General features: G+C 42.9%; 4 protein-coding genes across 4 annotated transcripts in view; 2 read left to right on the top strand and 2 right to left on the bottom strand.

The window, feature by feature from the left end:
- LOC309563394 (uncharacterized protein) overlaps positions 1-12,621 on the bottom strand; it is a gene marked incomplete at its 3' end in the record, with an annotated part of 732,657 nt that overhangs the window by 210,680 nt on the left and 509,356 nt on the right. The window lies entirely within an intron of this gene.
- Positions 1-12,621, top strand: part of LOC309563383 (uncharacterized protein) — a 797,887-nt gene that overhangs the window by 308,592 nt on the left and 476,674 nt on the right. The window lies entirely within an intron of this gene.
- The window catches only part of LOC309568028 (uncharacterized protein), a gene marked incomplete at its 5' end in the record, with an annotated part of 253,557 nt that overhangs the window by 189,675 nt on the left and 51,261 nt on the right, over positions 1-12,621 (top strand). The gene's annotated exons all lie outside the window — the stretch shown is intronic.
- Positions 11,781-12,621, bottom strand: part of LOC309567996 (uncharacterized protein) — a gene marked incomplete at its 5' end in the record, with an annotated part of 28,107 nt that continues 27,266 nt past the window's right edge. The window contains one exon of the mRNA XM_082273553.1: positions 11,781-11,885. The remainder of the gene's footprint in view (positions 11,886-12,621) is intronic.

Here is a 12,621-nt window from a genome sequence, read left to right as displayed (position 1 = left end):
AAAGGGTGTATATTGAATAGCGGAATAGAAAAACATTTATAAAACGGTGTATCTCACACGTACAAACCCAGACTAGGCCCCGATTACAATTTTTTGTACCCTAAAGGCAGGATGAGGAGTAGGAGGAGTTCGGAACAGGAGGCAAACTGAATCACCCTGCAATCCTCAGTGGTGGAAGATGCGCCCCAAAAATTTGGAAGGTGTATCTCACACGTACCGATACAGACTATGCCGCAATTTAATTCTTTTTACCCCAAAGGGTGTAGATTGAATAGCGGAATAGAAAATATGATATAAAAAAGGTGTATCTCACACGTACAGACCCAGACTAGGCCCCGATTACAATTTTTTGGTACCCTAAAGGCAGGATGAGGAGTAGGAGGAGTTCGGAACAGGAGGCAAACTGAAGCACCCTGCAATCCTCGGCGGTGGAAGATGCGCCCCAAACATTTGGAAGGTGTATCTCACACGTACCGATACAGACTATGCCGCAATTTAATTCTTTTTACCCCAAAGGGTGTAGATTGAATAGCGGAATAGAAAAAAATGTTATAAAATGGTGTATCTCACACGTACAAACACAGACTAGGCCCCGAATACAATTTTTTGTACCCTACAGGCAGGATGAGGAGTAGGAGGAGTTCGGAACAGGAGGCAAACTGAAGCACCCTGCAATCCTCTGCGGTGGAAGATGCGACCCAAAAATTTGGAAGGTGTATCTCACATGTACCGATACAGACTATGCCGCAATTTAATTATTTTTACCCCAAAAGGGTGTATATTGAATAGCGGAATAGAAATTTTTTTATAAAAAGGTGTATCTCACACGTACAAAACCAGACTAGGCCCCGATTACAATTTTTTGTACCCTACAGGCAGGATGAGGAGTAGGAGGAGTTCGGAACAGGAGGCAAACTGAAGCACCCTGCAATCCTCGGCGGTGGAAGATGCGCCCCAAAAATTTAGATGGTGTATCTCACACGTACCGATACAGACTATGCCGCAATTTAATTATTTTTACCCCAAAGGGTGTAGATTGAATAGCGGAATAGAAAATATGATACAAAAAGGTGTATCTCACACGTACAAACCCAGACTAGGCCCCGATTACAATTTTTTTGTACCCTAAAGGCAGGATGAGGAGTAGGAGGAGTTCGGAACAGGAGGCAAACTGAAGCACCCTGCAATCCTCGGTGGTGGAAGATGCGCCCCAAAAATTTGGAAGGTGTATCTCACACGTACCGATACAGACTATGCCGCAATTTAATTTTTTTTACCCCAAAAAGGGTGTATATTGAATAGCGGAATAGAAAAATTTTTATAAAACGGTGTATCTCACACGTACAAACACAGACTAGGCCCCGATTACAATTTTTTGTACCCTACAGGCAGGATGGGGAGTAGGAGGAGTTCGGAACAGGAGGCAAACTGAAGCACCCTGCAATCCTCGGCGGTGGAAGATGCGCCCCAAAAATTTGGAAGGTGTATCTCACACGTACCGATACAGACTATGCCGCAATTTAATTCTTTTTACCCCAAAGGGTGTAGATTGAATAGCGGAATAGAAAAAAATGTTATAAAATGGTGTATCTCACACGTACAAACACAGACTAGGCCCCGAATACAATTTTTTGTACCCTACAGGCAGGATGAGGAGTAGGAGGAGTTCGGAACAGGAGGCAAACTGAAGCACCCTGCAATCCTCTGCGGTGGAAGATGCGACCCAAAAATTTGGAAGGTGTATCTCACATGTACCGATACAGACTATGCCGCAATTTAATTATTTTTACCCCAAAAGGGTGTATATTGAATAGCGGAATAGAAATTTTTTTATAAAAAGGTGTATCTCACACGTACAAAACCAGACTAGGCCCCGATTACAATTTTTTGTACCCTACAGGCAGGATGAGGAGTAGGAGGAGTTCGGAACAGGAGGCAAACTGAAGCACCCTGCAATCCTCGGCGGTGGAAGATGCGCCCCAAAAATTTAGATGGTGTATCTCACACGTACCGATACAGACTATGCCGCAATTTAATTATTTTTACCCCAAAGGGTGTAGATTGAATAGCGGAATAGAAAATATGATACAAAAAGGTGTATCTCACACGTACAAACCCAGACTAGGCCCCGATTACAATTTTTTTGTACCCTAAAGGCAGGATGAGGAGTAGGAGGAGTTCGGAACAGGAGGCAAACTGAAGCACCCTGCAATCCTCGGTGGTGGAAGATGCGCCCCAAAAATTTGGAAGGTGTATCTCACACGTACCGATACAGACTATGCCGCAATTTAATTTTTTTTACCCCAAAAGGGTGTATATTGAATAGCGGAATAGAAAAAATTTTATAAAACGGTGTATCTCACACGTACAAACACAGACTAGGCCCCGATTACAATTTTTTGTACCCTACAGGCAGGATGGGGAGTAGGAGGAGTTCGGAACAGGAGGCAAACTGAAGCACCCTGCAATCCTCGGCGGTGGAAGATGCGCCCCAAAAATTTGGAAGGTGTATCCCACACGTACCGATACAGACTATGCCGCAATTTAATTTTTTTTACCCCAAAAGGGTGTAGATTGAATAGCGGAATAGAAAATATGATATAAAATTGGTGATTTTTCAATAGCACATGTGAACACAGCAGTGTCTTATGTTTTATGTCACGGTCAGCTCAGCAGCAGGCTATGAAGGGAAAAAAAAAAAAAATTCCCCTTTAACTTTTAGTACAGACTATGCCACAATTTAATTTTTTTTAACCCAAAAGGGTTTATATTGAATAGTGGAATAGAAAAAAGTATATAAAATTGAAAATCACTCAATAGCACATGTGAACACAGCAGTGCCTTATGTCACGGTCAGCTCTGCAGCAGGCTATGAAGGGAAAAAAAAAAAATCCCCTTTAACTTTGTAATTTTTAAATAGCAGATTAGAACAGCAATCTGTAGTAAAAATAGCTGAACGCTGCACACAACAGACTGATAAAAATATTTTTTTTCTCCCTCCTCCTCCTCCTTAGTGAGCTCAAGTGAGGGCAAAAAGATTTTTCACTGCACCACCCCCCACACTGCAAAATCGATGTAGATCGCTAACGGACGATTGTTCTGTCCCTGCCTAATCTCTCCAGCCTGTCCCTAAAATGCTCAAATAACTTTCCCTGCCTACACTCCGACCTGTCCCTGCATTCTTTTCGGGCACAATTGTTCACTGTCTGTCCCTAATCAGCAGCCAGCACGTATGATGTGTGCTATCTCCCTACACTACAGCAGAATGACGCACCACACTGTGTCTCTCGAACATATAAAGACATGGGTCACATGCTTCAGATGGCCAATCACAGCTACTAATACATTAGTAGGCATGGCTGGGATGGCTTAAGGCACACCAGTTAAACGCTTGTTGATTGGCTGTTGAAAGCCCGCCATTAAAAGTGCGCCATTACATACAAAACAGTAAATAAAATTACCGAACACAGATTTTAAACCCGAACATACAGTAAAGTTTTCGGGTCCGTGTCTGGGTAGCAAAAATCCAATTATCCAGTACGAACCCAAATAATACAGTCCGTGTTCGCTCAACACTACTGATAACTATTAGTCAGTGATACCTAATCAGAAATATGTAGCTACATAAGAGATCAGACAAGACTCAAAATGGCTGAATCAAAGTGATCTAATTTTTAGATTTCTTCTTCTGAGATTAAATATACCATATGACGTATGAAAAGTAGGTTGTATTAAGATATTATTGTCCAATCAGGATTAGTAATTTGTTATAGTAAGCATAGGGTTAAAAGTCTATATTTCAATGTCTTTGGTTTTCATCAGGGACTTTCCAAGGGACTTTTGTAGAAGATATCTATCTATCTATCTATCTATCTATCTATCTATATATTGTGACAGGAAGTCAGGTAAATCTGTGAATGGAGTCACAGACAGGAGCTACACTTCCACCTGGGTTAGACAAATCACCAATTACTATAGGGTGTCGGCTGCAGAGGTAGCCAGAACTGTCTAAGGAAGTTGAAAGGCCTTCAGCTGTTCGGAATGAGGAAGTTAAGGCCTCTATAATTTGTCCAAAGGAAGTCTATGGATTGCTGCCTCCGGAAGCTGCCTCCTGTTGCCGTGTGGGCTGGGAGAGGAGGACAGACAGATGAGTGCCTCCCGACAAGCTGGTGAGCATGGGAGAAGACCCCCTGAAGTGATGTGCGCTAAGGAGGGTAAACAAGTGAGAAGACTACTCGAAGTGAGGTCTTGGATCGTCTCAAGGTGAGAAGAGAAACTATTTCTATGTGGAAAGAAATAAATGCACTGCTTGCTATGTGGAGAGACAAGCAAATGAACTGTGTTCAATGTGAAGAGTGTGAAGAGACAAAGGGACATGTTCCATATGAAGAGGAAAAGGGACATGTTAAATGAACTGTTTGCTGTGTGAAGAGATAAAACATGGACTATTGAGAGTCTGCTGTATGACCAGCCAAGTCTGCCCAACAGTAGGTTGGGGACAGACTTCATTAGATAGGTTTCAGTGTGTGAGAAGGTAGCCGCCCACAGTGGCAAGGATTTATTTTGTTTTATTTTATTTTGGCTGTTTTGAGGCTTGCAATTGTGTGAAGTAAATTGCATGAATAAATCAAAGTGTTGTTTGCAACCACTGCTCGGCTATCTCTCTGTGAAAACGCACCCCCAAAGCGGTCATCCACGCCTACCACCGAGCTAATCCCTTACATATGGTGGAGGTATGCAGTGGGCAGAAGCAGAGATCCCTGCAAAGAAGTGAATATGTTTGATTAACTTTGTCTGGTGCACGAGATTGCACAATCTATGTGTGCAGGAGAGAAGATCCTGAAAGAGAAAAAAAACGTGTTTTAAAGAGACAGCGGTCTCAAAATTTTTGATGAACTTTGTGTCAGGTGCAAGGGACTGCACAAACTGTGTGTACAGGAAAGGAGATCCTGCAAGAGAGAGAAAAAAAACTACTAAGTTTTAAAGAGACAGTGGTCTTAAAAGTTTTGCTGGACTGTGAAAAATTTATTGTGGAGTGACCGAAGATGGGGCGGTCAAAGCGCCTGAAAGATGCAAGGATCGCTGAAATGAGAGACCAGATTCTATGGATGGAGGGGATGCTACCGTTTGAACCAGCCCCATCCATGCCTGAACGGAATCGGCTAAAGAGAAAAGTTGTTGTCCCTAGCAATGCTGGTGTAAATGAAACCGTTATGGAGACACAGTGTTCTCAGATGGAAAGTAAGCCCAAAATGGAGGAGATGTTGAAACAACTGATTATATCAAATGCAGCTCAACAGCAGGCAAATGCAGATTTTCAGCGGAGCTTTGCAGCTCAACAAAAGGCTCATCAAGAGAGCATGGCAGGCTGGAAACAGAGACGCCAGCAGCAAATGGAGGCCATCGGTATGGAGGAAACCGAGCATGTGTGCAGCGCTGAGCTGGCTGCCATGCAACAGAAAATGGAAGAAAAGGAACAACCCCTGGGGGTACAGTTACAGTGGGAAGAAACCACTGCTCTTCTTTTTTCCGAGTTGAAAAACCATAGAAAGCCTATAATGGAGAAAGATACCATCCTCATGGAAAAGGAAATTGAAATTCAGACTTTGCAGAAGCAAAGTATGTGTGAAAGGTTGGAGTTGCGTAATCAGCTGGAAAAAAGTCTTCAGTGTTTGGAAGCTACAAAAATAGACCTGCAGGGGGTGCAGGAACAGAATGTCGCTCTGAAAACGACATTGTCTCTCAGCGACAACGAGAAAAGTGAAAGAGAGGCTAAATTACTGAGTACTGTGTATGAGCTCACTACTTTGAGCAATGTGGTAGATGAATTCTGTACGGACTGTGAAAGTTGGAAAGGGGAAGCCCAACGTGTCCAGCAGCAGTTAAAGGAGAAAGAAGCCTGTGTGGCAGAATTACAGTCTCATTCCCAGAAACTAGCCAATGAGGTGAAGGCTCTTCTGCAGGGAAAAGGAGATTCTGAACACAAGAGAAAAAAAGTAGAGGCACAGCTGCAGGAATCGCAAGTCAAGGTGTCAGAAGGTGACCGAGTGTGTGCTAAGCTGTCAGAGAAGGCAAACCGATTGCAGGTTGAATTGGACAGTGTCACAAATCAGCTTTCTCAAGCAGACAGCAAATCTAGAGAAATTGCGGAAGATTTTTCTATCTTGGAATCGCAGCTGCAAGACACGCAGGAACTCTTACAGGAAGAGAGGTGTCAAAGGCTGAGTTTTAGCACAAAGCTCAAACAAATGGAAGATGAGAAAAATGGCTTCCTGGAACAATTTAAAGAGGAGGAGGAAGCAAAGAAAAACCTATCAGAGCAAGTCGCAACATTGCAAGCTCAGATAGCGGATATGAAAAAACGCATGGAAGAAAGCGTTGGTTCATTAGAGTGTGTTGAAGATGTGAAAAAGAAGTTTGATCAGATGCTTGGTGAGGAGAAGACTGTGTCTGCAAAATATGCAGAAGAACGCGACCGTGCAAAAATGGAAGCGCGTGATAACGAGAGCAAAGCCCTGTTCTTGGCTCGCTCCTTGGAGGAAGCTCTAGAGTGTAAGGTTGAACTAGAAAGAGTTAACCAACAGCTGCGTACAGAGATGGAAGATTTGGTCCGCTTCAAGGATGATGTTGGGAAAAGCGTTCAGGAGCTAGAAGAGTCTAAGCGAGCCTTAGAACAGCAAGTAGAAGAGATGAAGATTCCGTTGCAGGAACTGGAAGAGGAATTACAGGCAACAGAGGATCTGTCCCAAAGAGGGGATAGTGTGCCTGATGCAGTTTTTAAAAGGATCAGTGTTATGGGGTCTGTCCTGAGTGAGCCTCAGAAATGTGATGACATGTGGTTTGAATCACCCCTTTGGAATAAACCGTTCCTTCAAAAACTTCAAGCATTGGAAAATGTATCATTAGAACTTCAGCAAACAGAGGAGCTGTGTAAGAAATGTGATGATTTCTCAGTTCAGGCTGAAAACCTAGTGGAGAAAACTAAAGCGGAGAAAACTAAAGCAAGTGATATAAATCTGGGAGAAAAAAGCAAACGCCACCTAGTGGAGAGGGCTAGGTCTGTTGGTGAAAACGTGAAGCAAATGAACAAGTGCCTTTCAGGGAGTGTTTCCAAAATGGAACTGGTGAAAGACGGGTGGCAGAAGTTTGATCGTGATCTTGAGATGCATTCCATGTGGAATTCAGATAGAGAAAAGGAACTAGGTGACCTTGAGCTGTCAAATAGTTCAGCAGAAAGTGCATTGAAGAAACCTGTAAAAGTATGTGTTGCAGTTCCATGCTTCTTCACTGATGCAGAGAGGAGGTCTATAATGGATACCACCCAGATCGCTGGGTTCAACTGTGTTGTTGCCTTTGACCCATATGTTGGTGGAAGGAAAGTTGATGATGTCGCTGGAAAAATGAACAGGGGTCACTTTGAAGAAATGTGTGACAGCCTGTTGTGGCAAATGGAAGGCCCTCTGCACAGCATCTTAGAGCAAGCTAAGCTCAAGAAACAAAGAGTCAATGATTGTGTACAGCTGTATGGAGAGGCAACTCAAGTCACAGAGGGATGTCAAGAGTCCCTACTTGGAACAAAGCTTAGTGAAGCAGAGGTTCTCAAAGTTTTGTGGAAAACATTTATGGATTGCAGAGAGAGGAGGCTCAAGAATGTTGAAGACATTAAGACTAGCCCAATTGAGTTGCCTATGGATCACGGTCCTCCATGGCGGATAGGACAAACTTGTATGCAAGAGAAACTTGAGAAGGAGCAAAATGATGCCAAAAATGCAGTGGAAGAAGATTTATATGAGATAAGAGACAAACTGTGGGACATTTATGAGAAATCTGTCAATGAAGATGACAGAAACAGTTTGATCCATCAGCGTGAGGATAATAGAAGGCTTATCAGTGAGAGTCAAGAGAAGTGCCTGACACATGCGTGTCTGGAAATCTGTGTCCCAACCCTAGGGTTGAAACAAGAGGGGGGGGGTATGTGACAGGAAGTCAGGTAAATCTGTGAATGTAGTCACAGACAGGAGCTACACTTCCACCTGGGTTAGACAAATCACCAATTACTATAGGGTGTCAGCTGCAGAGGTAGCCAGAAATGTCTAAGGAAGTTGAAAGGCCTTCAGCTGTTCGGAATGAGGAAGTTAAGGCCTCTATAATTTGTCCAAAGGAAGTCTATGGATTGCTGCCTCCGGAAGCTGCCTCCTGTCGCCGTGTGGGCTGGGAGAGGAGGACAGACAGATGAGTGCCTCCCGACAAGCTGGTGAGCATGGGAGAAGACCCCCTGAAGTGATGTGCGCTAAGGAGGGTAAACAAGTGTGAAGACTACTCGAAGTGAGGTCTTGGATCGTCTCAAGGTGAGAAGAGAAACTATTTCTATGTGGAAAGAAATAAATGCACTGCTTGCTATGTGGAGAGACAAGCAAATGAACTGTGTTCAATGTGAAGAGACAAAGGGACATGTTCCATATGAAGAGGAAAAGGGACATGTTAAATGAACTGTTTGCTGTGTGAAGAGATAAAACCTGGACTATTGAGAGTCTGCTGTATGACCAGACAAGTCTGCCCAACAGTAGGTTGGGGACAAACTTCATTAGATAGGTTCCAGTGTGTGAGAAGGTGGTAAGGATTTATTTTGTTTTATTTTTTTTTGGCTGTTTTGAGGCTTGCAATTGTGTGAAGTAAATTGCATGAATAAATCAAAGTGTTGTTTGCAACCACTGCTCGGCTATCTCTCTGTGAAAACGCACCCCCAAAAGGGTCATCCACGCCTACCACCGAGCTAATCCCTTACAATATATATATATATATGTCCTGTGGTCAAGATATCCAGACAGGGTTTGTATTCTGAGAGATTGGGAATTTCCATTGTTGCAGACTATTTCAGGCATCTAAAATATTCTTAGCTTTTTTGCAATGTTGCATGAAACATAAAAGAGACACAGACAGAGAAAATAGATTAATACTACAAAGCCATTTTGTCTTAAGTAGCCATCTTTGCCACCTCATTTCCCCCCTCTTGAGAATTTACTGATCACCCTAACTACCTATCCACTCGTCAGATCCCTCCAAGGGAGCAGCCCCTTATGCTTGGAACACTGGCCCAGAGGGCAAACCTCAGTGGGAGGTGTCCGAGTCTTGGTAAGGTTCTGAGGCGGAAATTGTTTCTTCATACGGAGGGTTGAGGTGACAGATGTCTTATTAGAGCATACTCAGCATCATCAATCTCTTCTTATTTCCGTATAGAGTTGAAATAGGTTGTCTCCTTGGCCTTGGTAACCTTATCAACCAAACACATAATTATTTTAATTCAACAGGTAACTAGAGATCATAATTATCATAAACATCAATATAAATACCCCCACTTTCTTCATTTTAGGAGATACTTAGGATAAGGCAAATCCTCCAAAGGACTGTGTTCATTAGGATGGGCGGACACCATTGGAATCAAAGAGGCTATAGTACATGTTCCTGTGGCACACTCAAAGTCAACTATGGGCCTTATTTGCCATGGACATAATAGATTCCTAACCCCAAATGTGACCACCCTGGGGTGAAAATGGATATTAATAACTTTTCTGCATAATACCCCAGTTGCTGTCTGAACAACAGAAACCTGAGGGCTTCTCCTAGGTGAGAAATGTCCATATTGTCATTTAATATGGCTTATATTTTATGTTTAACAGTCTCACTTCTGTAATGCATGCCGGCTGTTCACAGTCAGCTGTGGGCAGGATATGTTTATCAGTGCTTGTGAACAGTCCACTGTGACGGTGGCGGGTATCAGACCCCTGGCCTTCTCATCCAACTCGTGACCAAAGACCAGGCAATCTTGCACCCTGCCGTCACTTGCGTAACAATTGTCCAGCTTGCGGGACCACAATCTTGATGCCAGCAGAGCCATTGTCACCGGGCTAATTAAGCAATTAACCCTTTCTCTGCCACCACCTCTACGTTATGATGAGCCCAGAGGACGCTTGTAATTTTAGAAATACCAATTATGACTTTAGAATAATCATCTGTAACATGCGCTGTCACAGCAGACAGGAGTGTCCAGAGGATTTATTCTACACAGTAGCACTCTTTCAAGAGGCAGGTTCTTTGGTTAGCTTGCATTAAGAGCTTAGAGACAAAATTAACACTTTTCAAAATAAGGGTTAATTATAAAAAAGGTTAAAATTGGTGCAAATAAAAATATTTACAGAAAAATGGATTACAAAGAAATAGAGACACATTTCAGCAATTTAGAAGAAAAGATAAAGAATTAAAAATGAAAATACTTGCAGCCAATGTCCTTGTATTATCAGAGTTCCAGAAGCTGAGCATGTGTGAACGGTTCTTCCCTTGAGCGATGTTACTGCTTGATGTTACAGTGGGGATCGAAAGTTTGGGCACCCCAGGTAAAAATTTGTATTAACCACTTTACCACCGGAGGATTTTGCTGTCTTACGTCTGGGCCACTTTTTGCGATTCGCCACTGTGCGACTTTAACTGACAATTGCGCGGTCATGCAACGCCGTACCCAAACAATTTAAGTCCTTTTTTTTTTTCCACAAACAGAGCTTGTGGCTATGGAACAGCTGAGCAGCCAATTGTCCCATTACTTTTGGTCCCTTAAAAAGTGGGACGCACATATACAAACTGTTGTAATTCCTACACCTTTCACCTGATTTGGATGTAAATACCCTCAAATTAAAGCTGAAAGTCTGCAGTTAAAGCACATCTTGTTTGTTTCATTTCAAATCCATTGTGGTGGTGTATAGAGCCAAAAAGATTAGAATTGTGTCGATGGTCCAATATTTATGGACCGGACTGTATAAACAATGGTATTTTTAATGTTAATCATTCTATGAGTACGGCTGTAATGGCCGAAACATGTCAGCATTGATCCCGTGTGTATGATGACACCAAATAAAGGATAATACCAAGGAGTTATCAAGTTGCCTGCCTAATTTCTGCATTTGATGTTTGAAAAGGGAAGAGGGGACCCACCAGTCTGAGCACCAAATCTCAGCAAGTATTTTCCAATCGTGTGGTTGAGCTTGGGTATTTTCTGCTTAGATTTTTCTGAAATACCTCCGTCAGTAAAAAAATGTGCAATAAGAATTTAAAGCCACTAGATTAATTCAATGATCATATGACATAAAACAAGGCCAAAATTTGTCGCAGCTGGTCACATTCATTCAACTTAAGCCCCATACACACATACTGATTGTCGGCCGAACGATCGGTCGTCTTTTGTCCGGTGCTGTCCTGTCTGTTGAAAACTGCTAAAGACTGCACACAAATTTTTTCGGCCAACAACAGCCGACTGCAGAAGTGATGTCATGTAATGGTTAACTTTCCGGTATCTTTTTTCTTTTCTGAGCATGCCCAGTCTTGCTAATCTGCTGTCTGTCAGCCGAATTCTGTACTGACTGGCGAACAATCGGCCGTTCTGGTGACGGCCAACAAAAATTTTAAAGTCTGCACGCCAGATTCTGTTCGGCCGAAAATTCGCTGTCGGTTGTCGGAAGCATCATACTAACAAGCCTACAATCGGCTGATCCGTGGGTGGCCGAATATTTACGGCCGACAATCGCTACGTGTGTACGGGGCTTACGTTTTAAAATAAATAGACCTCTAAGTGTTTGTAAAAGCTTACACCAGAAAATGTACTCAGCCAATGAGAGGTAATGACTCCATTTTTATTTTTCTACTGCTATCAATGGCCAACACGGTGCAACACTTCTTCCATGTCTTTGGTGATCTATGATCTCCTTATGAACTGTTTCTTACATGATGAAGATCAGCCATGGAGTATATCTGAGGTGTATATCAGGGTGTGCTTCTTCCCCACATGTCCAGCAACATTCATATAGAAGACATTTCCCGCACTCAAGGCACTAATACATCTCAAGGGTTTGTGGGATCCCTGATGTACAGGTAGACAGGACTTCAGTGACTAACAATTCCCTCACTCAGGAGAGGAATACGGCTTCTCCCCTGTGTGAGATCTTTGATGTTTATAAAGATTGGACTTCACTGAAAAACATTTCCCGCACTCAGGACAAGAATATGGCTTTTCCCCGGTGTGAGACCTTTGATGCTTGACAAGATCTGCTTTTGTTATAAAACATTTTCGGCACTCAGAACAGGAAAATAACTTCTCCCCCGTGTGAGATCTCTGATGTCTATAAAGATGGGACTTCTGTGAAAAAAATTTCTCACACTCAGAACAGGAATACGGCTTCTCCCCCATGTGAAACCTCTGATGCTCAAAAAGTCTGGCTTTCTCTGAAAAACGTTTTTCACACTCAGAACAGGAATAGGGCTTCTCTCCTGTGTGAGATCGCTGATGTCTGTTCAGATAAAACCTTCTTGAAAAACATTTCCCACACTCAGGACAGGAATAAGGCTTCTCCCCTGTATGAGATCTCAGATGTCTGTGAAGATCAGACTTCTCTGAAAAACATTTCTCACACTCAGGACAGGAATAGGGCTTCTCCCCCGTGTGAGATCTCTGATGTGCGTAAAGACTGGACTTTTCTGAAAAACATTTCCCACACTCAGGACAGGAATGTGGCTTCTCCCCCGTGTGAGATCTCTGATGTGTGTAAAGATTGGACTTCTCTGAAAAACGTTTCCCGC

The sequence above is a fragment of the Pelophylax lessonae genome (assembly GCF_965119305.1).
Source record: "Pelophylax lessonae genome assembly, chromosome: 1".
Lineage (NCBI taxonomy): Eukaryota > Metazoa > Chordata > Amphibia > Anura > Ranidae > Pelophylax > Pelophylax lessonae.
The sequence above is the reverse complement of the archived record's forward strand: the minus strand, read 5'-3'. Positions and strand labels throughout refer to the sequence as shown.